The sequence below is a fragment of the Petaurus breviceps genome, unplaced genomic scaffold (assembly GCF_028583685.1).
Source record: "Petaurus breviceps papuanus isolate PSGF00001 unplaced genomic scaffold, PetGlider_PUasm1.0 189, whole genome shotgun sequence".
Lineage (NCBI taxonomy): Eukaryota > Metazoa > Chordata > Mammalia > Diprotodontia > Petauridae > Petaurus > Petaurus breviceps.
In genome coordinates, this window is record NW_027185809.1 from 40219822 (window position 1) to 40247327 (window position 27506).

At 37.5% G+C, this 27506-nt stretch overlaps 1 protein-coding gene and 1 long non-coding RNA gene across 8 annotated transcripts in view; one reads left to right on the top strand and one right to left on the bottom strand.

The window, feature by feature from the left end:
• DIO2 (iodothyronine deiodinase 2) overlaps nt 1–27506 on the bottom strand; it is a 306669-nt gene that overhangs the window by 234255 nt on the left and 44908 nt on the right. The window lies entirely within an intron of this gene.
• Nucleotides 10041–22656, top strand: LOC138164474 (uncharacterized). The gene is made up of 2 exons (XR_011169073.1): nt 10041–10544; nt 22129–22656. It is a non-coding gene; the product is annotated as an uncharacterized lncRNA (long non-coding RNA).

The following is a 27506-nucleotide window of genomic DNA, read 5'->3' on the forward strand; positions in this document are numbered from 1 at the left end:
GTCTGCCAGGGTCAGGTTGCCCTGTTGTAACTCTTTTCACATCATATCTCTTTCTCTGACGTAAAATGATGATCAAATATGATGGTTGTTTTTCTTTTGCTATTTCAAATTATGAGTTTGAGGGCTATGTTCTGGATAATTTGTACTTATAAGAGATGATTGTCATTCTTTTAAAGTAATGGTAATCAAATTCAGTAGAGCAAACTTAATTCCCCAAAGTACATGGTATTGGGGCCTTTTTCTTTATCCCTCCCTGAGAAGCATTCTGATTGTTTTAGTGCTTGGAACATTCCATTCTGAAAAGAACAAGGATGTAACAGAACCTGGTGTGAACGAGAAGGGACAGATGCTTGTGCAACTACTTGATTTTAGGGAATAGAAAAGTAAAAACAACATACATAGCAATAGTAGCATAAGTCTATAAAATATTATTATTTTTACAGGGCATTCTTATCCACCATTAACTATAGGTTTTCTTTTAGTACAGTATAGTATCTCTTTTTTGAAAAAATAAGAAAATCCTAAAATTGTTTATAACACAGGGGAGATTTTACAAAAGGAATATTTATTTCAAAGGCTAATTTAAAAATACAAAAACTTTTCCCCAACACATAGGAAAGATAACTTCCCCTCCCCTACACCTATCTTGTACCTCAGTTCCTTGATTGGCGAAGGGAATTAGATTCATAGTTTAGCTTGGTTCCCACAGAACAGAAGCCCAGATCCCAGCTGCCCAGGCCACCTCCCCTGCAATCCTGTCAACAAGATCATCATAGCTTAAAATCTTAAATCTTTATGGGAACTGGCACCTGAAATAGTTGACAAACAACATAGATTAAAAACAAATACCCCCAGTTCCATTTCTCTGGGCCAGAGTTAAAGAGAGGAGGTAGGGAAAGAGTAACCTTTCCCTTTATACCAATTTAGTACGTGGGGACAACCTCTGAAGGGTATAACTTCTGAAAAGATAGCAAAAAGAATAGCTGGAGATAGGCAGAGTAGAGAAAAACCAGGAAGTTGTCTGAGTTCTCCCCAGTTTTCCTGGGAAATAACATTAAATCAAATGTATTTTGATATATTTGATATATTGATCTCTAAATAGATTCTGGAGCAACAGAACTACAAAAAGATGGCATGAAATAGTTTTCTAGCTTAAGATAACTTAGGAGTACTTCAGGAGGGGTCTGTCTCATTTAGGTAAATGGGGAGCACAGTCCAGTACAGACAGTGTCCAGGCAAGCCAGTGGGAGGCTCTTAGCCATGGCACAGATCAGCAGTCTAGGCCTTCAGTCCTGGCTCTGCAGGCTAGTGGAACAGCAGGCCAGCCAGGAGGCCACCAGTCCCAGCACGGAAGGCAAACTGCCAGCCCAAGAATCCCCAGCACAACAGTCACAACTAGGTTGGGCAACCCTAGTGCAGTGGGCAAACCGATAGGACCAGAGGCCCCTATGCAAAAAGCCAGTGGCCAGGGTCCTGGCCCCAAGCACGAGGAGCTTGAGACAGTGTCCCCTGTGCCCCAGGAGCAGAGCTCAACTCTAAAAGTCACAAAATAAACTTTAAAAAAAATTTTTTAAAAATCAGAAAAGAGCTCTAATCATAGAAAGCTATTATGACAGGGAAAATCAAAACACAAACTCAGAAGAGGACAATGATGTCAAAATGCCTATATGTGAAACCTGAAAGGTTAATATGAATTGTTCTCAAGTCCAAAGAGGACTCAAAAAGGATTTTTAAAATCAAGTGAGAGAGGTAGAAGAAAAAGCAGGAAAAGAAATGAGAGTTATGAAAGATAGAATCAACAGCTTGGAAAATGAAGGATAAAAATTGACCAAAGAAAATAATTCCTTAAAACATACAACTGGACAAATGGAAAATCCATGGAAGAAAACAACTCCTTAAAAAGTAGAATTGGCTAAATGGAAAAAGAGGTACCAAAATTAAAGAAAATAATTCCTTAAAAATTAGAATTGGTTAAATGAAAGCTAATTATTCTATGAGACATCAAGAATCATTTAAACAAAATAAAAGGAATGAAAAAATAGAAGAAAGTGTAAAATACCTCATTAGAAAAAAGAATTGACTTGGAAAACAGAGCCAGGAGAGATTATTTAAGAATGACTGTACTAGGGGTGGCCAGGTAGCACAGTGAGTAAGAGCACAGGCTCCAGTGTTGGGATGACCTGGAGATCAAATCCCAGGTTCAGACACTTAGCACCCATCCAGAAACACCTGGCAGTGTAACCTTGAGCAAGTTACTTAACCCCAATTGCTTAGGGGCGGCCAGGTGGCTCTGCGAGTAAGAGCACCAGCTCCAGTGTCAGGATGACCTGGAGATCGAATCCTGGGCTCAGATACTCAGCACCACACCCAGAAATAGCTGGCTGTGTAACCTTGAGCAAGTTACTTAACCCTGATTGCTTAAAAAAAAAAAAAAAAATAACTGTATTACCCAAAAATAAAGACCAAAAAAAAAAAAAAAAAAAATAAAGAACAAAATTATAAACATTTAAGAAATTATCAAAAAAAAAAAAAAGAAAGAAATTATCAAGGAAAACTGCCCTGATACCCTAGAAGTCGTTTTAAAAATCCATCAATCATTTCCTGAAAGATATCCCAAAATGAAAACTCCAAGAAATATTGTAGCCAAATTCCTACAATTATCAGGTCAAGGAGAAAATAATGCAAGCAGTCAGAAAGAAACAATTCAAATATCAAGGAGCCACAATCAGGATTACATAGGATTTAAAAGCTTCTGCATTAATGTGATATTCCAGAAGACAAAGGGGCTTTGATTACAACCAAGAATCACCTACCCAGAAATATTAAGCATAATCTTTCAGGGAAAAAGATGGACATTCAATGAAACAAGGGACTTTAAACTTTTTTCATAAAAAGACCAGAGCTGAACAGAAAATTTAATCTTCAAATACAAGACTCAAAGAGAAACATAAAAAGGTCAACAGGAAAGAATAAATGTTATTCAATAAGGTTACACTGTTCACATACCTACAAGGGAAGATGATACTTAGAACTCTTGAGAACTCTATCTCTATTAGGGCAGCTAGATCGTGTATACATAGATAGAAGGTATGGGTATAAGTTGACTAATATAAAGATATTTTAAAAAAAATTAAGGGGTGAAAAAAAGGATTGTACTGGGAGAAGAGGAAAGGGGGAGATGATATCGTGGTGTACTTAGTGTCCCTAGAAAGTCAACTAAAATACTACTTTTAATAATTAATTTAGCAGAGTTGCAGGATATAAAATAAACCCACACAAATCATCAAGATTTCTATATATTGCCAACAAAACCCAGAAATAAGAGATAGAAAGAAAAATTCCATATAACTGTAGACAATATAAAATATTTGGGAGCCTATCTGCTAAGACAAACCTAGGAACTATATAGACACAATTGCAAAACATTTTTTACACAAATGAAGTCAGAACTAAATAACTGGAAAAATATAAATTGCTCACAAGTAGGTGAGCTAATATAATAAAAATTATAATTCTATCTAAACTAATTTATTTATTCGGTGCCATACCAATCAAACTACCAAAAAATTATTTTATGGAGCAAGAAAAAAAATAACAAAATTCATTTGGAAGAAAAAAAGGCCAAGAATATCAAGAGAATTAAAGAAAAAAATGCAAAGAAAGGTGGCCTAGCCATACCAGATCTAAAACTATACTATAAAGTCGCAATTATCAAAACTATTTTGTACTGGCTAAGAAATTGAGTGGTAGATCAGTGGAATAGGGTAGGTACACAAGATACAGTAGTCAATGACTACAATAATCTGTTTTTTGAGAAGCCCAAAGACTCCAGCTTCTGGATTAATACCATTTTACAAAAACTGCTGGGAAAATTAGAAAATAGTATGGCAGAAACTACGTATAGACCAACATCTCACACTATATACCAAGATAAGGTCAAAATGGCATGTGATTTAGACAAAAAGGCTGATACCATAAATTAGGAAAGCAAGAAATATGTTTACCTGTCAGATCTATGGAGAAGGGAAGAACTTATGACCAAACAAGAGATAGAGAACATTGTGAAATGCAAAATGGATAATTTTAATTACATTAAATTAAAAAGATTCTGCACAAAGAAAACCAAGACTAGAAGGAAAGCAGAAAGCTGGGAAACAATTTTTGCAACCTTTCTGATAAAAGCTTCATTTCTCAAATATATAGAGAACTGAGTCAAATTTATAAGAACATAAGTCATTCCTCAATTGATAAATGGTCAAAGGATATGATGAACAGGTTGTTTTCATATAAAGGAATTAAAGCTATCTAAAGTCATATGGAAAAAGAAAACACTCTAAATCACTGCTGATTAGAGAAATGCAAATTAAAACAACTTCGCTACCAACTCACTCCTACCAGATTGGCTAATATGAGAGAAAAGGAAAATGATAGTTAGAGAAGATGTGGGAAAATTAGGACATTAATGCATTGTTGGTAGAGTTGTAGAATGATTCAACCATTCTGGAAAGCAATTTGAAACTATGCCCAAAGGGCTATAAAACTGTGCATTACCCTTCTTTCCATCAATGCCACTACTTGGTCTGTATCCCAAAGAGGTCATAAAAAAGGGGAAAGGACCCACATGTACAAAAATAGTTATAGCAGTTCTTTTTATGGTGGCCAAGAATTGGAAATTGAGGGGATGCCCATCATTTGGGGAATGACTGAAGAAGTGGTATTTGAATGAAATGGAATACTATTGTGCTCTAAGAAATGATGAGAGAAAGGATTTCAGAAAAACCTGGAAAGACTAACATGAACTGATGATGAGTGAAGTCAGTAGAACCAAGAGAATATTGTACACAGTAATGGCAACACAGTGCCATGACAGACTTTGATAGACTTAGCTCTTCTGAGCAATGCAGTGATCTAACACAATTCCAAAAGACTCATGATGGAAAATGCTATCCAGATCCAGAGAAAGAACTATGGAATTTGAATGCAGATAGAAGCATACCATTTTCACTTTTTTTTGTTTGTTTTTGTTTTCTTTCTTGTGTTCTTTTCCTTTTGGTCTGATTAGTCTCTTACAATATAACTAATGTTTAGTATGGTTGTACTTATATAACTATATCAGATTGCTTTTCTGTCTTGGGGGGGAAGGGTAAGCAAGAGGGGGAGAAAAATCTGGAACTCAAAATCTTATAAAAATGAATATTGAAAACTATCAATAAATTTAACTGGAAAAAATAAAATACTATTAAGTGGAAAAAATAAAAGAAGGAAAAGAAAGGAAATGGTCCATAGGAGCCTTGGTTTTGGAGGGTATCTTGGGCAAGAAGTCAAATTATTGAATACATTTCACCAAAGCTATTATATACTTACTATATATAAGCACTTAACCAGCTACTAAAAAACTGAGAATGGAGTTTAGTTGGTGGTTTGCATAGAGATAGAGAGGTCACATCCTCTATCCTAACTGCATCTTCTAAGAAACAACATACCCTGGGATCAACTGTCACCTACACAGGCTGATGCTAGTAACCAAAATCAGCTTGCTCCTAAAAATGTTCACTGCTTTGAATTTGGCCATAAAATAGAAATCCATGCCTAGGTCTAAGACCCACCCAGTGAGTCACACTCCAAACTCCCAGAGAACAAAGGGATTTGGGATGAAGGAAAAGGTTTCTCAAGGATCAGAAAAGCATTTCTAAAGACAGCTGCAGAAAGTAAAGCTGGGTGAATGGATGGGGCAGAAGTTTACTAGTACCTGTTATTTCTTTTATCTGTGTGACCTTAAACAAGTCACTTATTGGGGCAGCTAGGTGGTGCAGTGAATAGAGCACTGGCCCTGGAGTCAGGAGGACCTGAGTTCAAATCCAGCCTCAGACACTTAACACTTACAGTCATGTGACCTTGGCCAAGTCACTTAACCCCAATTGCCCTGCCCTCCCCCTCCAAAAAGCAAAAAAAAAAAGTCACTTATCATCTTTAAGCTTCAGCTTTTTCATCTTTAAAATGAGGGGGCTAAAAGCAGTAATCTCATTGGTCCCATACTAAACACTTAGTAAATTATATCATCTGTCTTGTCCAGATCTAAATTCTATGATACTAGGATATTAATAGGACATCTCTGACTACACTCAGGTTCCTATAATCCTGATAAAATGAGGTAGACCTTGTCTGCTATTATACTGCAAATACCTTTTCACCCCCAAATTAACTGTCCAACAATGCCTGAAATGCTACCAATTAGATAGTCACCTGCACAGTTTCTTTTGCAAACCAGCCTGGGATGGTGAGGTAGGAGGAGGAAAGAGTATCACTATAGCTTTAAATACTCTATCATTCAGAGATCCTCCTCATGCAAAAATCAGACACTGAGAGAATCAGAGGCCAGAATAGGCATAGGAGAAGAATGAAGTAATTTGGAATATGGGTCTACATAGTATCAGGAACAGAAGACATTCTTGGTAAAATTGGTTGATGCAGGGGTGACTAGCTACAAAAACCAGTACTTTGATCTTAATCTACTATCTGCAATGTACATCTGCATATCTCTAGAACCATCAATTAACAAACAGAAGTTTGCTAATTGGTATAGGTATACATTCTGTTTACATACAGAGCTCCATGACCTTTCTATCTGAGGTAATTTTATGTAAATATAATTTAAATAACTAAACTTTGAGTATTTTTGTATATATGTAATATGCATACAATGTATACATATATACACATGTAGTTATGTGTGTGCGTGTATGTGTACATGTATACATAAAGATACATGTGTTTATGTGTGTGAATGCATGATGGGGTGCAGGGGTCACTATGGCCAAAGGCAATACAAATATTTAATATGTTCTCTACTAAAGTCAGTTTCCCATATTTCATTGTTTTCACAGTAATGACCCTATACCAACAGAACACAAGTTCTAACAGATCTTTACCAAGCTAAAAAAAGTTTCAAGGGCAGACCTAATGACAACTTGTACATTTTGTCTCTGAGGACTAAGCAAATTAAATTCACTAGGAGGCTGGCCACCTAGTGATTTAAGAAAGTTAATTAATGTTTATTGAGCACTTAGAATATAGAAAGCACTACATGTAAGGTGGCAAATTTGAAAAGATAGAGAAAGACTCATTAATACCAAACAAGACTTCTCATTGTTCTTAATACACAATACTTCCTCTCTGGTTTCCTTACCTTTGCCCTGTCTAATCCCCATATCTATCATGTACTCCCATCTTCCTTCTTTACCTCTCCCTCTGCAAATTGTTAGTTTCCTTCAAGACTTAACGCAAGCACCATCTTTTATATTAGACCTTTCCTGATTTCCCTAGCTCCTAGGGTCTTCTCCCCTCTATTTTCCTGGTTACCTTATAATACCTATACATGTGATGTTATCTCCTTTGTTAGATCACAAGTTCTTTGAAGGCCAGAACTATTCTACTTTTGTATTTGTACCCGAAGCTTAACGTAGTGTCTAATAAAATGTTGTTTGATTGATTAAACTATGCAGTCAGGTGTGGAGGGATTGTGATTTGCACCACTGAAGAGAGTGCCTATATTAATGAAATCACAGATCCTCAAAGGCATTGTGTACATAACGTGACATTCCTCCACATAGGGTATAATGCATGCATATTTTCTAGCATTTCCCCCATCCAAAAGTTAGCATTAGCAGGGTCTTAACTCTGAAGTAAACTGTTTCCATCATTTTGCACTGACAGGTCCTCAGAGGTGGTCCTTTCTCTAAAGGCACAAAAACAAAAAGGAAAGAGATGGATGACATGACCTCATAAGCACTGAGGATCATATCTGATCCCCCAATTTGAATATATAGTTAAAAGAGAATGTCTGCCTTTCTTCTCACCAACTTTGCTTTCAATTGAAAAATGCATATTTTGGGTATGACATGAAAAGTAAAAAAATATGTCCTAATGATGTTTATGTAATATTGGACAGAAGAGTAATTGTGAGGTAATTACACATTTAGGAGATTAGCAGATCCCAACCAGTAATACCCTGGGGTGTGATTATCTCATTAGCCCTGTGCACTAAGAATAAATATAGAATAGGATGGGTGTGACCAACGAATGTTACTTTTTGCCAAGAACTGTTAGGTAACTTTTTTTTTTAACATATCCTCCTAAATCTACAGCTTGGGAATTTTTTAAGTGAATTTTAAGTTTATGAAAGCCATGAGGCAAAGTCTCCAACTCTGTCCATTTCCCATATAAATCATCTTTCCTCAGTATGCCTCTAGTAAATACTAAGGTTATGTTGTCCTTTGTATATAAAGAAACTACTACTGACATACCTGTCATGAGGGCCTGCTCTTTGAGTGTTTTTCTGGTAGTGATGATGGATTTATACTGAGCAATACTCTACTGGGGCTGCAACTGTGGTCTTGGAACACAAAGAAAGTAGCAAGCTTGTATGGGATTGAAGCCATGACCTTGGCCTCCCATGAATATACTAGAATTATGTAGGAAAGGAAAAAGAGAACTTGGGAGGAACGGGTGGATAGGAGGAAACGGTGGGAAAGAAGAACACATAGCAAGCAAAACAATAAGAAGAAGCAGGAGCTAGCACCTCTAAAATAGAGAAACTCATCATGCTAAGGCTAAAAATGATGACATATAAATTTGCAGCTTTAGTTTTCATAGACTAGCTGACCAAGAAGCAGGACAGCATAATGAATAGATGGCCAACCTCAAAATCAGAAAGGTCTATAGTCAAGTTCCATTTATGAAACACCCTGAGTCCATGGAAGCCCTTTTTAGAATTTTTTAAATGCTTAAAGTTAAATATATTGGATTAAAAAGAAAACTAATTATACTGAAATGCAGTTATCCAACTTTATTAAAATTCATGGATCCCAGGTTAAAAAGCAATAATCTGAGAGTACAAGTTGCAAAAATCAATTGTAATCTGCTTTAATAGAGAGGAAATCCTCATTGAAATTTCCCTTCACCAATAAAATCATAGCTCTGGGCCAACCAGCAATAAAAAACTAGTTGACAAATCAGTAGTTGATCATCATAACTTCTCTCACTTACCATTGCTATCATGGTTCCCAAATCAAGTTAGCCCTCCAAGTTTCCCTGGATTATCAATAAACGCATAAAGTAGGAACACTCGCCAGTGGTGTCTGTCACTGTCATGGAGAATGACCAGCACAAGTCCAAATGAAGAAGGATTCTCTAAAGATAGTGAGGTCCTACAGATGCTGCTACATGTAGATGATCCTGCGTTAACTGCGTCAAGCCCCAGAATTTTGCAGGTCCTATGTAAGCTCTGCCGGCCACTCAGAACAGATTGCTCTAATAATTTGCCTAATTGCCGAATCATAAAGGTCAGAGTCCTGATCCTATAAAAGGTGCCTGAGAAGGAAACTAGTTCAACTCCCTAACTTACAGAGAAATTAAGTCTCTTGCTCACAGTCAGAGATGCATTAAGTGACAAATGTTTACTGCCTGGATTATGGTATTTAACTGAATGAAGATCAGATTGGGGGTTGATGAACTGGGCCAAAACAAGAGTAAAAGAGCAGGTTGGATGGCATTTAAGAAAGCACATAGTGCTTTCCATGTTCCCAAGAGCTTCTTGGATGTGTCAATGTACTTAACACCAAGATTCACCCATTGATTCCTTATAGCTGTGAATATAGAACACAATGGTCTCAGAGCATAGGTGGTATAACAATAATTAATAATAACTAACAACTTAAGGTTTGTCATGGGTTTTACAAATATTGCCTTATTTTATACTTATAAGAAACCTGGGAGGTAAGTGCTATTATCATCCCCATTTAACAGATAAAGATACTGAAACAGTGATTAAGTGATTTGCCCATAATCATATGGCTAACAAGTATCTGAGGCCACATGTGAATTCAAGTCTTTCTCAATGCAGGGCCAGTTCTCAATCCACTACAGCACCTTAATGCCCCTGGTGAAACAGAGAAATAGGGCTTAAAACAGAAGAAGACCTTATCACTTTTATTGACAAATATTGGCTGAAATGACCTAGAACAAATTGTCTAATTTCTCAATATTGTGGACGACTCTCTTATGACCAGGGGTCAGGCCCCAAAGTAAAATCTAGCCCACAGTCTACTTCCATATGACTTTCAAACAAAGAATGGTTTTTACATTTTAAAATAATTTTTATTGTATTTACAAAGGTTAAAAAAGAACATTCTTAGCTCCTGAGAGTACAAAAGCAAGGATGAGGGGAGCATTTGGTCCTTGGCAGGAATTTGCTCACCCCTGCTCTAAAACCGTTGCAGAGAAGGTGTTAACTTACATTGTTGGAAGGGTGTCTTCACCTGGGAGTTCCTTATGCCAATGAAATCAAAGGTCTAGTTCCTATCCCTTTATTTTTTCACATAGCCTAATTACAATGTTCAATAAAACATAACTGCTGCTGCTGCTGTTGCTACAAAACACTTGGATTGTGGGCTCTCCCATAAACTTAACCAAATTGTTTTCTTGAATCTTCTGTGTACATTGTGGATGAAACTGTACAGACTTGCAGTGAATCCACTGCTTTGGAGGTAAGAGCCACACCCCAAAGTTGCATCAGCACTGTTCTTGCTTTTTTTAGTTTCGCCCTATGGAGCAATGTGAGATTCTGGTTATGCCTGATACTCTGTGACTGACCACATGCAAAGCGAGAGACTCAGGATAAATGGAAAGTAGTTGAGAGGTTCTGAATTCATTATCAATCAATTTTTCCCAGAAGGCAAGGAGAACAAGACATCAGCCCACCATATTAGTAGAGTAAATGGATACCCCATCTAAGGACCTAAGCTGCCTATTAGAGCCTGTGTGGAACTATTAGGTGACACACTGATTCTGGATTCTAGTCATCACAGTTACTAATTTGATTCTGAATACAACCTGAAACACAGGAATCTGTGGATTAAGATTTGGGATCCATCTTCCATAGGCATTGTCTCTCCAATAGTAAATTTGTTGAGCTTGTCACCATGTTTATTCTAATTTTTTCAAGAACTAGATTCTGAAATTTGGGGGAGAGGGGGTGAGGAGGATTCCTCCAAACAGGTTCCTTACTATGGGTTTACTTTCAGTTTTCTGGTCTTCTAGAATCATCAAGGTAATTTAGTACAATCAAGTGACAAAATGAGATAGCTGTCTCTAAATTATATTGCTGGCTCACTCGTTACTGCTGTTTGCTTAAAGTAACTTTAAAAGTATGTTTCTGACATTTGAACTATCTATAAAAATGAAAAATACAGTTTCTAAATTCTGAAGGATTATAGGCTGTTGGGTTGGGTATTTATTTTAGTTTTTAAAATATGAATCTGAGCCTTCATTAGTGTGTGGAATGTCATTTGTGTAAACTCCTTTAACTGATGCAAAATGGTACCTCCTATGTGATAGCCAAAGAGTCTGGAATCACTGTGAGTTCATGGTAGTACTGCTAGCATGTTTTAGACAGAAACAATACTTGAATCTCTGTCTTCTTGCCTCAAGGCCAGTGCTCTATCCATTATGCCAGGCTTCATATGAGAGAAGAAATCTGACAGAGGGAAAAAATATATATGATTAGACTGATTTCCTTGGCATCACTGTGGATTTCATTGAGGAATTATTTTAGGATTAGTGTTCCAAAGCTTAATGTAATTAGTACAATATCATCTGCAAATAAGGTATATTTGGAAAACCTCACCATCAGTGGAAATCCTTTTGTTTGGCAAGATATGTTTTGTAACGATGAAAAATGTTTCTGATGAACATGTATCTTCCTCTGTAACACTTCACTTAACATTAGTACTCAGTGGATCACTGAACAGAATTATCCATGTAGACAAATATTCAAGGAGTGAGGAGGGCAGGTTGAGGGCATAGAAGATCTAAGATATAGGAAATTTCAGAAAAGGAACAGAGCAGAAACATGAGAGCACCAACAAGGAAGTAGAAGCAGCCAGGGCTAGGACAGAGAACAGGTTTTTTAGACAAAGAAAAACCAGTCCTAAAAAAAGCAAAGATTTCGTACTCTACAAAGTTCAGCCAGTGTACTGACCATAACTATGGCATCTTCTATAGAAAAATTATTGTGAAAACCTTCCTCTTCCTTTCTCATGTATTCTGAGACCAATTACCTGATGGTGGTTATTATACTTTGTTCCCAAAGAAGACCAAAATGACATCACTGTTAGAGTAAAGTTACAATGGGTCTTAGTATGGCTCATCAGACCAATACAAGCTGGGAAGATTCTACTCCAAGGTGGGCACAAATAGTCCATGTGGATATTTGGGGTGGATTCTCTAAATTTGTGCATCTTATATTTCTTTTCAGCTACTTCAATTCTGCTTTGCTCACAAAGCGCAGTGCCTTCTCTGCTGTGGGCACGCCATGCTGGGCCGTGCTGGGCCAGCATCTCCTGTGTCACATAATCAATTACAAAGTTCTTGAAAGAGATCTTGAGAGTGTCCTTGTATCACTTCTTCTGACCACCATGTGAATACCTGCTCTGTGTGAATTCTGAATGCATGCATGTGTTCCTATCTATCATTTCCTTATTTGTCTTTTTTTTAAGAACAATTTTAAAAATATATCCCTTTGTTGTTTAGTCATGTCTGGCCCTTTGTGATCCCATTTTGCATTTTCTTGGCAAAGATAATGGAATGGTTTGTGATTTCCTTCTTCGGCTCATTTTACAGATGAAGAATGGAAGGCAAACAGGGTTAAGTGACTTGTCCAGGGTCACACAGTTAGTAAGGTCTGAGGCCAGATTTGCACTGAGGAAGATGAGTCTTCCCTACTTCAGGGCTGCTACTCTATCTACTGGGCCATCTACCTGCCCTCTCCCCCACACATTCCTAAATACCTTTAAGTTAGTATCATCTCCAGTACAGACTTTTATCTACATACAGTCAGGTATGTTAATACTTTGAACTATACCTCCCTACACTGGATACTAGGGTTACACAGTTAAAGTGTGGTGGTTCCACTATTACTGTTGATAAACATTAATCACCATTAAAATTCTGGCAAGCCTGTTCCATTTTACATCTCTTGTTCTCCAACCAGTTTCATCTATGTATGAATCCTTTTGGGAAGTACTTGCTTAGCTAGGTCTCACATAAAATTTTCTTCAGGTGTGTTTTCTCCTCACCTGCTTTTCTGAGAGGCAATGCTACTCACAAAACTTATTCCTTGGTGGTGGAGTTTTCTTTTTTAAACAAGATTACATCCTAGAAAAATTTCGTCATTGCCTACCATTTCTGTCTGTTTGTCAAGGAGACTAAGTATGTGTGAAATAGCAAAAGTGTTTTCTATCCACACAAGAGAAACAAAGTGGATGATTGTGTTGATTATGATATACAGTTTGATGATCCACCTACTGAATTAGGCCAGAAATGTCTGTGTGTTGAACAGATGCTACTAAACCAGACATCAAGTAGACAAGATCAACTTGGATCACATCTGAGAAATTGTGCGATGTTTTCAATGAGCTTTAATTTCTCACTGCTACAAAAGTGCAATGGTAATGGGAATTTGAAGATCTTCCCTGCCCCCTAATAGGCTGAATGTAATTACATGGAGTCTGTGGTGGGAGGAGTTTGCTGAAGAGTAGACCAGAGCCCACAGGAAGCTAGGAGTCAGTTCAGTTAGAGACAGAGGGAGGAGAGGATATACCCAGGCAGATAGCTGAGTTTGTGAGTTTGTGGGAAGGCTAAAGGATAGTGTGGTTCTCTGATGCATTGTGGTGTATTAATTTCTATGCTGTTATGATGGATTCAGTTTCCTGGTGTTGGAATTTGGTTTTCTGGTGTCTGAATAAGTTTTTTGTTTCTATCTTCTATATGGAGAGTCTGTTGTATTTTGCTATTGAGCATTATGCTGGCATATTTACAGCTGCCATTGGCACTGTGAATATTGTGTTGGCACTACAAAAAGGCTATTTATAAAAATAACACTTCTTATAACACATATAACTTATTACACTTACAAAAATAATGCTTCTGGTGCTTTTATATGACTACAATTCATAACATATAATGATATAATTTAAATTACAAATAACCTGGAATAATATATATATATATATATATATATATATATATATATATATATATATAAAATGGAAAGGTATGGTGGATATAAGCAGGCTACATATTGTTAGCAAGAAAAGACTTGTGCATTAGAAGCAAAGTATGGAGGATAGGTATGACTGGAAAAAAGGTGAGCCAGTCATGTGTCAAGAATGAGATAAAACATGAACAATTACCCAAATAATGCTGACATATTGCAAGAACAAGAGGAAGGTCTCTAGAGACTTAGCTAAATTCTCTCTGGAGAAAACATGGGCAAGAATCACGTAAGATAAGGTGACATAGAGGAGTTGCTATCTGCATCAGAGGAAGAAGTACCCATACCAAAAAAAAATCATGAATGCTTCAAAGTAGAAACATACAGAAAAAATGAATACTGCTTTCAGTTATCCATGTTAATGCAATTTTCCCCTGAGAAGCATTAGGAAAAATTTACACTGTATTTGTTTTAGAATACAAAAATTTGGAAGCTAGAAGGGATGTTGGAGATGATCTAGTCAAAATTCATTTTACAGATTATTTTTTTAAGATTAGGGCGGCTAGGTGGCACAGTGAATAGAGCACTGGCCCTGGAGTCAGGAAGACCTGAGTTCAAATCCAGCCTCGGACACTTAAGACTTACTAGCAGTATGACCTTGGGTAAGTCACTTAGCCCTAATTGCCCTGCCTTCCCCCTCCAAAAAGAAAAAAAAAATCATATAATTAGTGCTGGAGGTGGGAGAAGAATTTGGATCTATTGAGGCTCATTTAACTATTCTAAATTTCTATTTTTTTTTTCTTTTTAGGGTCCTCTTTCATCTCTTCTCCCTTACTTTAGTGAATCTCAGATCTCAGAAGAATCTCTGAAAGTGCCCTATATCTAGGTTATAATGTGCTCAGATGCCTTAGCCTTATTGGTTATATAGACTGCATATTTCCAAATAACTAGCATTTATGTGATGCTTTAAGGTTTCAAAGCACTTTGCAAATATTAATCATTTCATTTTGTTCTCACAACAACCCTGGGAGGTAGGGGTTATTTTTATCTCCATTTTACAGATGGGGAAACTGAGGCAGATAGAAGTTATGTGACTTGCCCAAGGCCACTCAATTAAGTAAATATTTTAGGCAAGTTCTGTTTCAGGTTCTTTCTCTCTCCAAGTTCAGCACTCTATTGACTGCACTACTAGCTTTGTGAAGTCAGTAACTACATTGACGTGATATATTCTAAGGCATGGGCAGTTATGTGGTGCAAGTAATGTCAAGGAGACCAACTACATGTGAAATAGCAAAAGTGTTTTCTATCCACACAAGAGAAACAAAGTGGATGATTGCCAGATAGAATGCCAGACCTGGAGTCAGAATGAATGACCTGATTTAAAATCCAGTCTCAGACACTTACTACCTGTGTGACCCTGGACAAGTCACTTTACCCTGTTTGCCTCAGTTTCTTCATATATAAAATGAGCTGGAGAAGGAAATGGCAAATTACTCTAGTATCTTTGCCAAGAAAATTCCAGATGGGGTCAACAAAGAGTGGAACACAACTGAAATGACTGAATAACAACTTTCCAAAGCATAGGCCATGTGAACAGGAATAATTTACTGATGCTAAATTTTATGACTAGTGAAATACTGGCATCTGAGCCAGAAAGCCAGTTATTTTTTTAAGCATCTGGAAGTTACAGGCAGGTGATGCAACACATGCTCTTGATCATGAGCCAGAGATGAGATTAAATATTGGTCTTTCTCATGGACACATCCAGAGGACAAACACCACCTTCCCCCTTTGCTATAGTGAAGTAAAGTATTTTTATCTGATGGCTTCCACTTATTTCATCAGCCTTGTTTTCTCTATACACAGAAACTTTGTTGTCAGATCTTATCACTAGTCCTGATAATCTGATCATCACCATTCTGGTGGGCCAATCCTCGGTGCTCTGAGTGTGTAAATATGTTATGCCCAAGACAGACTGTAGTAATGAAGAGAGTGAGCTCTGCCCACTGTAACCTTTGCTGAAGCCATTTCTCCAAGCTACATTATAATGAGGGCTTTTCTATCATGCCCCATGACCCAGAATGGATGCTACTAGGAAGGTGCCAAATAGTGGCCCAAGTTCCACTGGGCTCTCCTGCCCAGACAGTTGTGACTTGAGAATCTTCACCTGATGGCCAAGATAAAAGAGTTCTGACCCTGCCACTTGCATCAGGAAAGGGCAATTATAACCAGCTTACCTTATGGTAGGGTTGGTGGGGAGGGGAGAAAGATGATTCTGGGCACATAAGGTGAGTCAACTTTCATCTGATTGTTGTAGCTAATTTCTTACTAACACCCAAAAAAGTTAACTCAATCTCCCCAAATCTAATAAAATGATATAAAATCTTCTAGTTAGAGACGGTGTAGTATAGTAGATACAGAACTGGCCTGAATCCAAGGCCTAACTCTGAAACATACTGACTTTGGAATCTTAGGAAAGACTAAGTGTTCTCAGTGTTCTAGGCAACTTTCTAAGACTCTGAGTTTCAGATAAAGTACCAACCTGCATTGGTAGAGGGAAGTTCCTCATCTGGGAGCTCCTTATGTCAATGAAATCATAGGTCTAGTCCCTTTTCTTGTAAAGCTCAAAAATGTAAATTTTCCACTGTGAAGACAATGAAATAGCATATATGTGTATGTCCATATGTGTGCAACATGTCTACATATATGCATATGTATGTGTGTATGTATATATCTTCAAGAATTTCTGTATTTCTACTCATTTGGGAGATATATGTTGGATATTTTTCTATTGCTCCAGATAATATTCAGTTGCTGGTAATATATAACAAAGTGTTCCAAAAATTTAGTTATTTTAAAAATATATGGCCCTCTCTGCTACCAGATTTCCTAAAAGAGCATAAATTTCAGATATTCGATTCATAAAATACAATATAAAAGAGAGTATAAGCAACTATATTTGGTGAAATAGCTGGAATATTACTGTACTGTGCCACTTCTCTTAAAGAAGAAAAGTCTTCCTGAAAAGACTGGAGTAGAGGGCCTACATTTCTAGAAAATTTCGTAAGAATCCCAACATATTGTGAGTATTCACAATGGACTTTAACACTTCAAAACATGTGCTATTTCATCAGCATGGTAACTCTATTTTTACCAATGGGGTGAATCCACCATGACCAAGAAAAACCATCTCATGATGAAAGAGAGTAAGAAAGAAAGAAGGAGGGAAGGAGGAAAGAAGAAAGTAAGGAGAGAGGGAAGGAAGGAGTCATTAAAAACATGAGACCTGAGGGGTTGTGAAAAGAGTTTAAGAAAGAGAAACAAAGGTGAGGGGTAGGAGAATATGACTGCAAGTCGGTAGAGAAAAGAAAAAGAAGAGTTAGAGGGAAAAGAAACTACTGTAAATGGCAAAAAATAAATTCCCTGTGAAAGGCAGGTAGGACACGCATATGAGCATGTGTTTAGGTGTGTGCAAACACATTGACTGGTAGGTAAAAAGTATATAGTGATGGATAGAAAATAAAGATGAAGATGAAGATTCAGAAGGTACAAAGGCTCTTACCTGAAGTGGAAAAAAAAAACCACCTAACAAAACATTTGCTTGCACCTCTGCACTCTGAAGTTGAACCATTTCTATTTAGCTTCTGGTGCCAAATGATGTAGCTAGATACCAAAAAAGCTGCCACAAGAAACTGGAGAGGAGAAGGAAATCCATTGAACTCAGTCCTCAACACTGCAATGGAGGCTACATCTCAATTTCTTTGTCAAGTCACATTATAATTGCATCTCTGATCACATGAAAGGTTTTCTCACAGGTGAGGTTAAAGCCAGAACCCTCAAACATACAGTATGATTTCATTCCCCTAAGAAATCATCTTTAGCTATAGAGATGCCAGGTGGCCTGCCAGGGAGAGAACAAAGCTGGCAGCATCCTTGGTCTTTATTTTTATACACAGCAGAAGTTACAGGTACAACTCTTGCCTGCCAATGACTGGGATGACCAAATTCTTTTGTTTAATGTCTCCTAGTGACTAAAGATAGAGTTCATTTTAAATTCCTTTGAAAATAACATATACTGGAAAACAATATACACATGACTACAAAGTAAAGAGAAAGAACAATTTTTTGAAAATTTAACTGAATTACCAAACAGCCCAGAAAAGTCAAGAAAATGCATTTTCCTCTCTTCACTGAAGAGGAGGGGGTGGACTGGCTGTGGAATATTGCACATATATAATGAATTGGTTAGCTAGTTTTGCTAAAGTGCTTTTTATTTCTTTTTTAAATCTTTGTTACAAGGGATTGCTTGCTGGTAGGGGAGAGAGAGAGATTTTTGGAAATAAACATGATATAAAGTTTTTAAAAATTCAATTGCAATGTTTAAAAAAATACCGTAATAAAATCACGACATGAAAAAAAGAGTTCAATGGATACCTTTAACAACTCAAGGACAAGTCATTTGGCAAATTATACTGTTTTGCAGAGGGAGGAACCCCTCAAACTATAACTGAAACGAAGCAAGTTTAAATCTCACTCTGAATTCCAACTTTCTGCTTAACAGATAGCATTTTATTCTGTACGTTTTATGGGTAAGATGGTCCTGATGTATAGCCGACAAATTGCCTTCAGGTATGAAGTCATGTAATTTCATTTCTGCACCCAGGTGAATAACCCAAAAGAAAAAGCTATCTATTTTAAGAAACACATTGGAACATATAATAATGGCCTCAGGATCCCATACCTCAGGATTGTGTTACAGGGAAAACTTTGTTGCTAGACTTATCTGGTGCCTCCAGAGATAATCCCCTAAGAATGGACTCCAAAACAGACCCTTCTTTTGAAACAAAGTCCATGATGTAGCAAGACATGCTACAGAGAGGATCCAGGTCTATTTAGCCTAAAGAAATGTTCATAATGAGTCTCAATGAGAAAATGGAGATGAGAGAAAAAAGTTGAGGGGAAAAGTTGTCTTTCAACAAGTAAGATGATCCAGAATTAGAGTAGGATTGTTGAAGAATTTCAAAAAGTAAGACAATGCAGAAAGCAATTTTCTGATATTTCTAAACATATGTCTTAATCTTCATTTCTGTACGTTTGTGTTCTTGTCCCATCACCCCTTTTATATAATAAATTCAGTAAGGATAAGGGGTATATCTAATTTTCCTTTCTACTTCTTCTAGCACATGACATAATGAATAGCACATAGGATGTACTTAATAAATAAATAGTTGCTAATGTTGAAAGAAATTCAATAAGCATTCATTAGACACCTACTATATAGAGATGACTTGTAATATTTGGAAATACAAAGACAAAACAATACATTTGTTACCTCAAAAGATGGTGCTGGCTTAGAGAGGGTCCTGAATGCCATGAATGAAAGAATGCTGGAGAGGCCAGTAAAATCCTTTTTTGTCTTTAGATAGGTATATATCCCAGCTATTCCCTTCTATATCCTTAGGAATGGAAATAATGTTTCTCTTGGTAACTTAAAGATTTAACAACTACTTTATCTCAGAGTTGCTAGGACTTAAGGTAAACAGGACTGTACTCAAGAAAAAGTGTCACTTAACCAGCTTTATTATTCAATATCTCTCCAACAGAACGAGCATGGTTTTGTTGTTGTTCAGTCATTTTGGTCATGTCCAACTCTTCATGACCCCATTTGGGGTTTTCTTGGCAAAGGTACTGGAGTGGTTGGCCATTTCCTTCTCTAGCTCATTTTAAAGATGAGGAACTGAGGCAAACAGGGTTAAGTGACTTGCCCAGGGTCACACAGGTCTGAGCCCAGGTTTGAACTCAGGAACACGTCTTCCAGACTGTAGACACTCTACCCCCAGGGCCACCTAGCTGCCCCAAGCAAGTATATTGGGAAACAAAATGATCTTATTGTTCTAAAATACTAAAATCAACTAAAGTCCACTGCTCATCATACCACCCTCCTTCAGCCCAAATTGTTATGCTTCTTCCTTCTGATGAATTCATAAAGTTATAAGGAAATAGGGAGATTTTAAAAACTGGCATTCATAGACTTTTACAGAGAGAAAAAGCTTTAGAAATATAGCTATTCATTTTCCAGAGGAAGAAACTAAGGCCTGGAAAGGTTTAAGTGACTTGTCCCAAGAAAATCATATAGCAAGGCAGAATGGAGACTAGAGCCCAAGTTTTCTGAGTCCTCTTTCCAATACAAAATACAACTCTATCAAGTGCTCTTTCTGCTGTAACACTGCTTTTCATGAAACAAAGAAAAAATTTCCTTGGGTCATAGTCTTTGTAGGAAAATGGAAACCCTATGCAAATGACATGCACATTTATGCTATACTGCACCTGTGTCCCCTAATTATATTATATGCCCAAGGAAATTCCTAATGGATCTCACCCATGAGAAGGAATGCTGAAGGAGCTAAAAATTCAATAAAGGGAACATATACTTTTAGAAATTTTCCATGGTTAATATAGTTTGTCATGCCTAAAGTTAAATGCTCCAGATGCTTTTTCAACCCTTATCACCTCTTGAAATGTTACAATGCTAAGTATTTCCCTAAATACAAGTGATCCTCAACTCTGTGACATTAGCTTGGGAGAGGTTTGGCTGTGCTAAAAATTAGTTTCCCTTAATCTTTCCCAGTCAGCAGTCAGACTTTAATTTAGGCCACCTCTAGACTAGACCAAATAAAAATCACTTCTATACTTAGAAATGATGGTTATTTGCTTTACTTATCTAGGAGTAGACCTGTAGACCTACTATGGGAAGTCTTGTCCTTCATGACTAGTTTGCTCTAACCAAAGTACCTTTACTTCTCTTTAATCTAAATAACATTTGTTATATGTTACAGGGCACAGTAGATAGAGCATCAGGCCTGGTGTCAGTAAGACCAAGCTCAAATCTGGCCTCAGATACTTATTAGCTATGTGATCCTGGGCAAGTCAGGTTCCTCATCTGAAAAATGAACTGGAGAAGGAAATGGCAAACTGCTCCAGTATCTTTGCCGAGAAAACTCCAAATGGGCTCACAAAGAATCTGACAGGACTGAGAAAAAACTGAACACAAACATTTGTTAAGTACCTATTATGTGCCAGGCAATGTGTTAAGCATAGATGAAATAAGGACAAATATGAAATATCTTCTCAAGGAGATTATATTCTACAGGCAGGTGTCCTGGAAGTTAGTATATGACAGGTACCAGAATCTTGATTGAATGATAAATTTGGATTGAATAAACTATAAAGAAGGAAAGGTTACTGAGTGATGGTGGTAGAGATCTTTGAAGTGGCAACTGGGAGCAAGGAATATCCAAACTCCCCACCACAATCAGTTAGTTGGGGACTATGAATGTAACTTCTACTGGAAAAGATGGGGAGGGATGCCATGTTATCAGGAGGCAGCTGAGGCTGAATAAGCACAAATATATACAAAGTAGTTAAATGCTAGGTAGACTGGGATAGAGAATGCTAATAGCTGGCCAGTTTTAGAAGACTGGTGCTAACAGATAAAGGGCAGGGAAGGATCAGGAAAAGCTTTATGCAGATGATGTTTCGTTGTGGGTGAAAGGAAGAAGAGGTCTCTATGAGGTGGAATTGAGGATTCCAGGCATGATATGGAGATGGGAAACGAAATGTGATGTGTGAGAAATAATGAGAATGCCAGTTTGTCTGGATCACTTGAGGTCCAAAACTAAGAAAAAAGGAAACTTCTTTCTCAAAATGAAAGGGTAGCATATTGTGGTACTCCTTAAACATCTTCTACATTGCAATAATAACCTCTCCCTCTTGAATGTGTCAAAACACATAAATGTTTTGTACAAACAACTCAAACATTTACCACATATTCACTTTTGTATATTGACCCAAGGGAGAGGGAAGGGCCAGGCATGGTGAGGCGAGTTAGCATCCTGTTACACATAATCCTCCCAATAGAACAGGATTCATTTTTTGAATTGCTATCACACCCTATGTCTCTTTGTTTCTCTCCTTCCAATTGTAAAGATCCATTTAGAAAGATTTAATACTTGTGGGGTACTTTTAAAAAATTCCTTGGTGGGGCTTCCCATTAATAACTCTGTTTACAACATCCCCAGGAAGGAAATGGAGGAAGAACCAAAAGATATGGATGGAAAAATAAAATCAAAGGGACCAGGTGAACTGAATCCTAATGCGTCTCCCGGAAGAGCTGAACTGGTGTGCACCTTTCAATAACAACCTTGAAATGAAAGAAAAACACCTTATTTGGGATGAAACATACATTTGAAATTATCTGCACAGACTTATTGCCTTGCACCCTTGGGTTTTCTGTAAGCTAAAGAGAATGGAACCTTCCCTACTGTTTGTTTGATTTGGTCTACTTGAAGGCCGAAAGATGTGGTGATGGTAGTTTGGAAAAACAATTAAAAAGCAGTGCAGGCAGTGGCTTTTGGGGATCCTAATTAGCTGACCCATTTCTAGGTAACATTAGGGAATTTGTGGGCAGTGATTATTATCTCTTTAAAGTTCTAATTAAAATGTCAAACTGTGTGGTAGAATGTCTTTCAAGCTGCATGTAATTTGATTATGTTGGCTTATTGGAAAATTTGCCCTGGAAAGACAAATAAACTAAAAAGATCCCAGAAGTCCAGGCTTTGTTCCAGAAGTACAATCCATAGAACCAATAGTCTTTCATAACTTACCACTCACCCAGGGGGAGACATCCAAGTGTCAGAGTCAGTTTCATAACATGAAGGAGAAGGCTTGTCCCACAGTAAATCCCCAGACTTGGAATAATTAGATGAATGGGGGGTGTCTGAGACTGGTTAAACAACAAATGCTTACTACACAGATTATTATTCTTTTTTTACTTAGAGGGTACTGGGAATGAGAATTACCCTCCCATCTTTCAGAATGCCATCTCCAAACTTGGTGTAACACTCAAAAGGAAGCATAGACAATGATGAGCCTCCAGGACTAATTGGCAGAAAGGATTGCTCAGTGCTTGAATATAATAGATGCTCAGAGTAAATGTTGATTCCCCACGACCAGGATACCTCTCATACGGTCTTTCATATGTAAATATGAAGATGCTTCCATCAGTAAGCTTGCATTTTGTCTGTGTTTCCAGTAATGCTGAAGGATTTTCATGTGTCTATCCACATTCTCTCACTGGATAATCCTTGGGACCAAATAATAGAATGTCGGATCATAAGAATAAAGCTCTAGAGCCAAGAAGGGATTGTAAAAGACTTCACTTCACAGATGAGGAAATTGAGGCTAGCTCAGAAATTAGGTGACTTTGGTGGAGCAATGGATTTAGTGCCAGGCCTGAAGTTAGGAAGACTCATCTTCCTGAGTTGAATTCCAGTCTCAGACAGTGACTTAAGTCTAATTTGCCTCAATTTCCTCTGTCTGTAAAATGAGCAGGAGGTGGCACAGTAAATAGAGCACCGGCCCTGGAGTCAGGAGGACCTGAGTTCAAATCCAGCCTCAGATACAACACAAAAACTAGCCACGTGACCTTGGGCAAGTCACTTAATCCCATTTGCCCTGCCTTCCCCCCTCCAAAAAAGAAAAAAAAAGAGCAGGAGAAGGAAAAGGCAAACCACTCCAGTATCTTTGCCAAGAACACCCCAAAGGGGTCAGGCACAATTGAAATGATTGAACAACCTCCAATACTAAATTCAGTACTTTTTGCACTATAACATGCTGGCCCATATTCAAAATGTGGACCAAGATTACAAGTATAGTTGGTGGTCGAGGTAACTGTGTTACCCCAGGGGAAGCAAAATCTGTAAGTATGACTTCATTAGTAATAACCAGCCAAATTCAGAGAAGTATCCTAGTGTGGCGGATGGAGAGCTGACCTGGAAGGCCTGGTTGTGCAACGCCCTGTCTCCTTTGCTGCCACAAACACAACTAACACATATTGGCTGTGTGACTTTGGCTAAGTCACCTAATCTTAGTACTCTGGGTAATTTCTCAAGGACTATTGGTTTCAAAGAAACTATCAACCTGTGATTATATCGTTTCCTTACCTATAGAAGCTTCCTATACCAATAAAATATAGTTCTAATCCTTAACCCAACCAAATTAAATTGCCACAGAAAAAGTACAAGGGGTTACCAATTTAAGATAAAATTTTGCTAGGATTAACTCCAAAGTCATAAGATCATAGGTTTAGAGCTGGAAGGGACCCTAGAGGTCATTTAGTCCAACCTCCTCATTTGACAATTAAGGCAATTGAGGTAAAGCAATGTGCCTAATGTCACAAAAATATCAAATGAAAGTGGTAGGATTTGAACGCAGGTTCTTTTGTAACTCCAAATTCACTCTTCGTTCCACTGTACCATACTGCTACTCCAGTCTTTCCTGTGGCACATTTGTACCTCAAGTTGGTAGTAAGGGGAAAATAGCTGAAATAACCTGTTTGTAACTTATGTGGAGTGAATTCTCTGCTCCAATCTAGTTCAGTTTTGGCAGATCTATTCAGTAAAGGGAATATGAAAACTATTTATTTCCTTGTTGCCAGTTCGCAGAAAGACATGAAAGTGTCATTGGGCAGGGGATTGTAACTAATTGGTAAAGTCAGTGACCTCCATCCAGGTCAAGTCTGAAAGCCAAAGGTCAAAAAGCCCAGAGGCAGGTTGTACTGCTATGACTGTTACCTCTTCTGGGGACAAACAGATGGCTTCACAATCTCTTGGAAGTCAATCTGGAAATTAGAAAAAGGGCCAAATCAAACTTGAATTTTAAGTAGAGGGATGATATCTTTTTAATGGAGTCATCTGTTGCTGCAGGTTGTAATATCAAAACTCTGGAAATGGATGGAGATGGAAAGAAGGTAATTAATTAGCTACTTTTTTCTTAATGACACCAAGTCTCAGTTCAAAAGACCCTCACATTTCTGGCCTTGGATGATCTCCACTCTTCATTCCCACTGGGTTTATGAAAGAAAGAATTTATGCATTAAACTATAATTTGACAATTCATAGCTAGTGGGCTTGTTTGGACAAATAGACCAGACAATACCACTCCTATGTTTTAACTAGACTACTTTGGGTCTTTAAAGAAATGATTTTTCAAAGATATTTATGAACTAGATGGCTTCTGAGTTTCAACCTACCTCTAATTCTATGAATCTATAATTTCCACAAAACTTTTCTGACTTCAGTCACCCCACTATAATGATTTCCTTACTTTTCTTTGTTACTTTATTTGGTTTCTGTCTTTTTGACTTTCTAGTTTAATTAACCAATCAATAAGTGTTTATGGAACACTATATTCCCTGCACAGAGCTGGGATACAAAAGAATGATGACACGGTCCTTGATCTCACAGCCAGCTGAGAAACAGAACACATGAATGACGAAAATACTTCATGATTATACCCTGCTTAACAAAGACCTTTATGGGCTGGCATAATTGGGAAAACCTTAATTAAGAAGATATTAGAATAGAAGCCTCTTGAAGGGACCTGTTGTGTTTTTCATATGGGTACCTCCAGCCCTTAGCACAGTCCCTAACACATAGTAAAGGCTGAATAAATGCTTTTTTTCATTCATTCAAAAATTTTATGATGCACTTGTCTGGGTTTCCTGCTTAAGTTCTTCCCTCCCCATCTGGAGAGGGATCACTTCTCCTTCCTTTGTACCTCCTTTCCACCTTCCACCTCAAGTGTTCAAGCAACAATTCCCTACATATTTCACTCCTAAGGGCTTGCTGAATAAAGTTTCCTTTGGCATATTTATGCCCTGATTATTTAAGAATGGCTTATGAGCCATAAATATAGATTTAGATATCTTGACCTTTTATAGGGTTTATTTTCAAATAGCATAGACTTTTCAGAGAAATGACCTCTGAAATGAAGTGGATATATTTATAAATCTGACTTAGATAGCGTACACAAAGGTAAAATATTAAAGTAAAGGAAGAGTGCATCTCTAAACACAAATAAAAACTTGATGTGAACAGCATCCTTACTTTTTGGGAGGCAGCTAGATAACACTATGGAGAGAACTCTGTACCTAGAGTCCAGGAGACTTGAGCTCAAATCCAGCCTCAGACACTTGCTGACCCCAAGTAAGTCACTTTAATCCCTGTTTGCCTCAGTGTTCCCAACTGTAAAATGGAGATAACATCACCACCTTCCTTGAAGGTCTATCATGAGGATTAAATAGGCCATATTTTTAAGGCACTTAGCACAGTGCCGGCACCTAGTAGATTCTATGGGAGTGCTTGCTCCCTTTCCTATTTCTCTGATGAACATTCCAATCCAATTTTGTCCCTTCAGACAGTGATCCCCAAACCATAGCTTACAGCTAAGGGCACTGTTCCTACTAGTTTGAAGCTCAAACTTCTCACACAGTTCTCCACCCACACCGCCTGCTCCTGTCTGCTCTAGTATGCAAAATTTATCATCAAGATTCTCTTAGCTATCTCACTTCTGGCAAAGGGCCTCCCTTCCCTGACTCTCCTCCCCTCTTCCCCTTCCCCCAAGGGAGGTCTTCCACCTGCTCTAACTCTCTACTCATCATACCTCAGTGCCTGGCCTATTTCTGTCTACACAGTTGCCAGATTTTAATATGACTCACTCTGATGATTATGTAGACAAACTGAGAGATTCATTGGGTCACCATTACTAACTCAAAGGAAACCGAAACCTTTATTACAGTCTTTGACCACAAGGCTACATGGGTTTGAATTATTTGTTATTACAGGGCTAGGTCTCAACATCAGGACATTCCTCCCTACCCTGCCCCACCCCCAGACCCTTTGAAGGCAAAAATAAATAAATAAATAAAATTTAAAAGTGAATTTATTTTTAAAACATACATTTTAAATGTTATATCACCATTGCCAGAAACCAGAGTGTTTATTAGTACTCTTTGACAAGACTGCAAAAATTTGAATTATTTGTTATTACAGGATTATTTCTTGATATCAGGACATTTCTCATCTCACCTCATTCTTTAGGGGTACAAGAAACTTGACAAGGGGCTATGGAGAATAGCTAGTAAATAATTACATTATCCTAGAGAAGTATTCCAAAAGTAGAAGATGTGATTCAACCCCTAACTTCTGACACAAATAGACTGTGACTATTCGAAAGTCTGTCTCTCTAAGATTCTAAATTGTAGGGAAGGTGCTGGCCTGAATTGGTATGGGGGGTTTTTGTATCCAAAAGTCCCTTATACCATGAAATTGCATATCCAGTCCCTATTTCCTATGTACTGAATAAAGTTTTCTTTTTGAAAAATAATCTCTATTTTACTTCTTATGTAGCCTTCTATGGAAAATTCTAGAATGGTTTCTTTTCTATGATGAAAAAAAGTGTGGGAAGATCAGAGGATCAGAGATTTAAATGTAGAAGAGAATTTATGGTTCACAGAGTCCAAACTGGCTCTTAATATTCTATCATTATCAGCCTTTTGGTGATACCAGCCTTCAGATATGCCCTATCTTCACTTGTTTCTTTTTGTTTTTGCTACTAA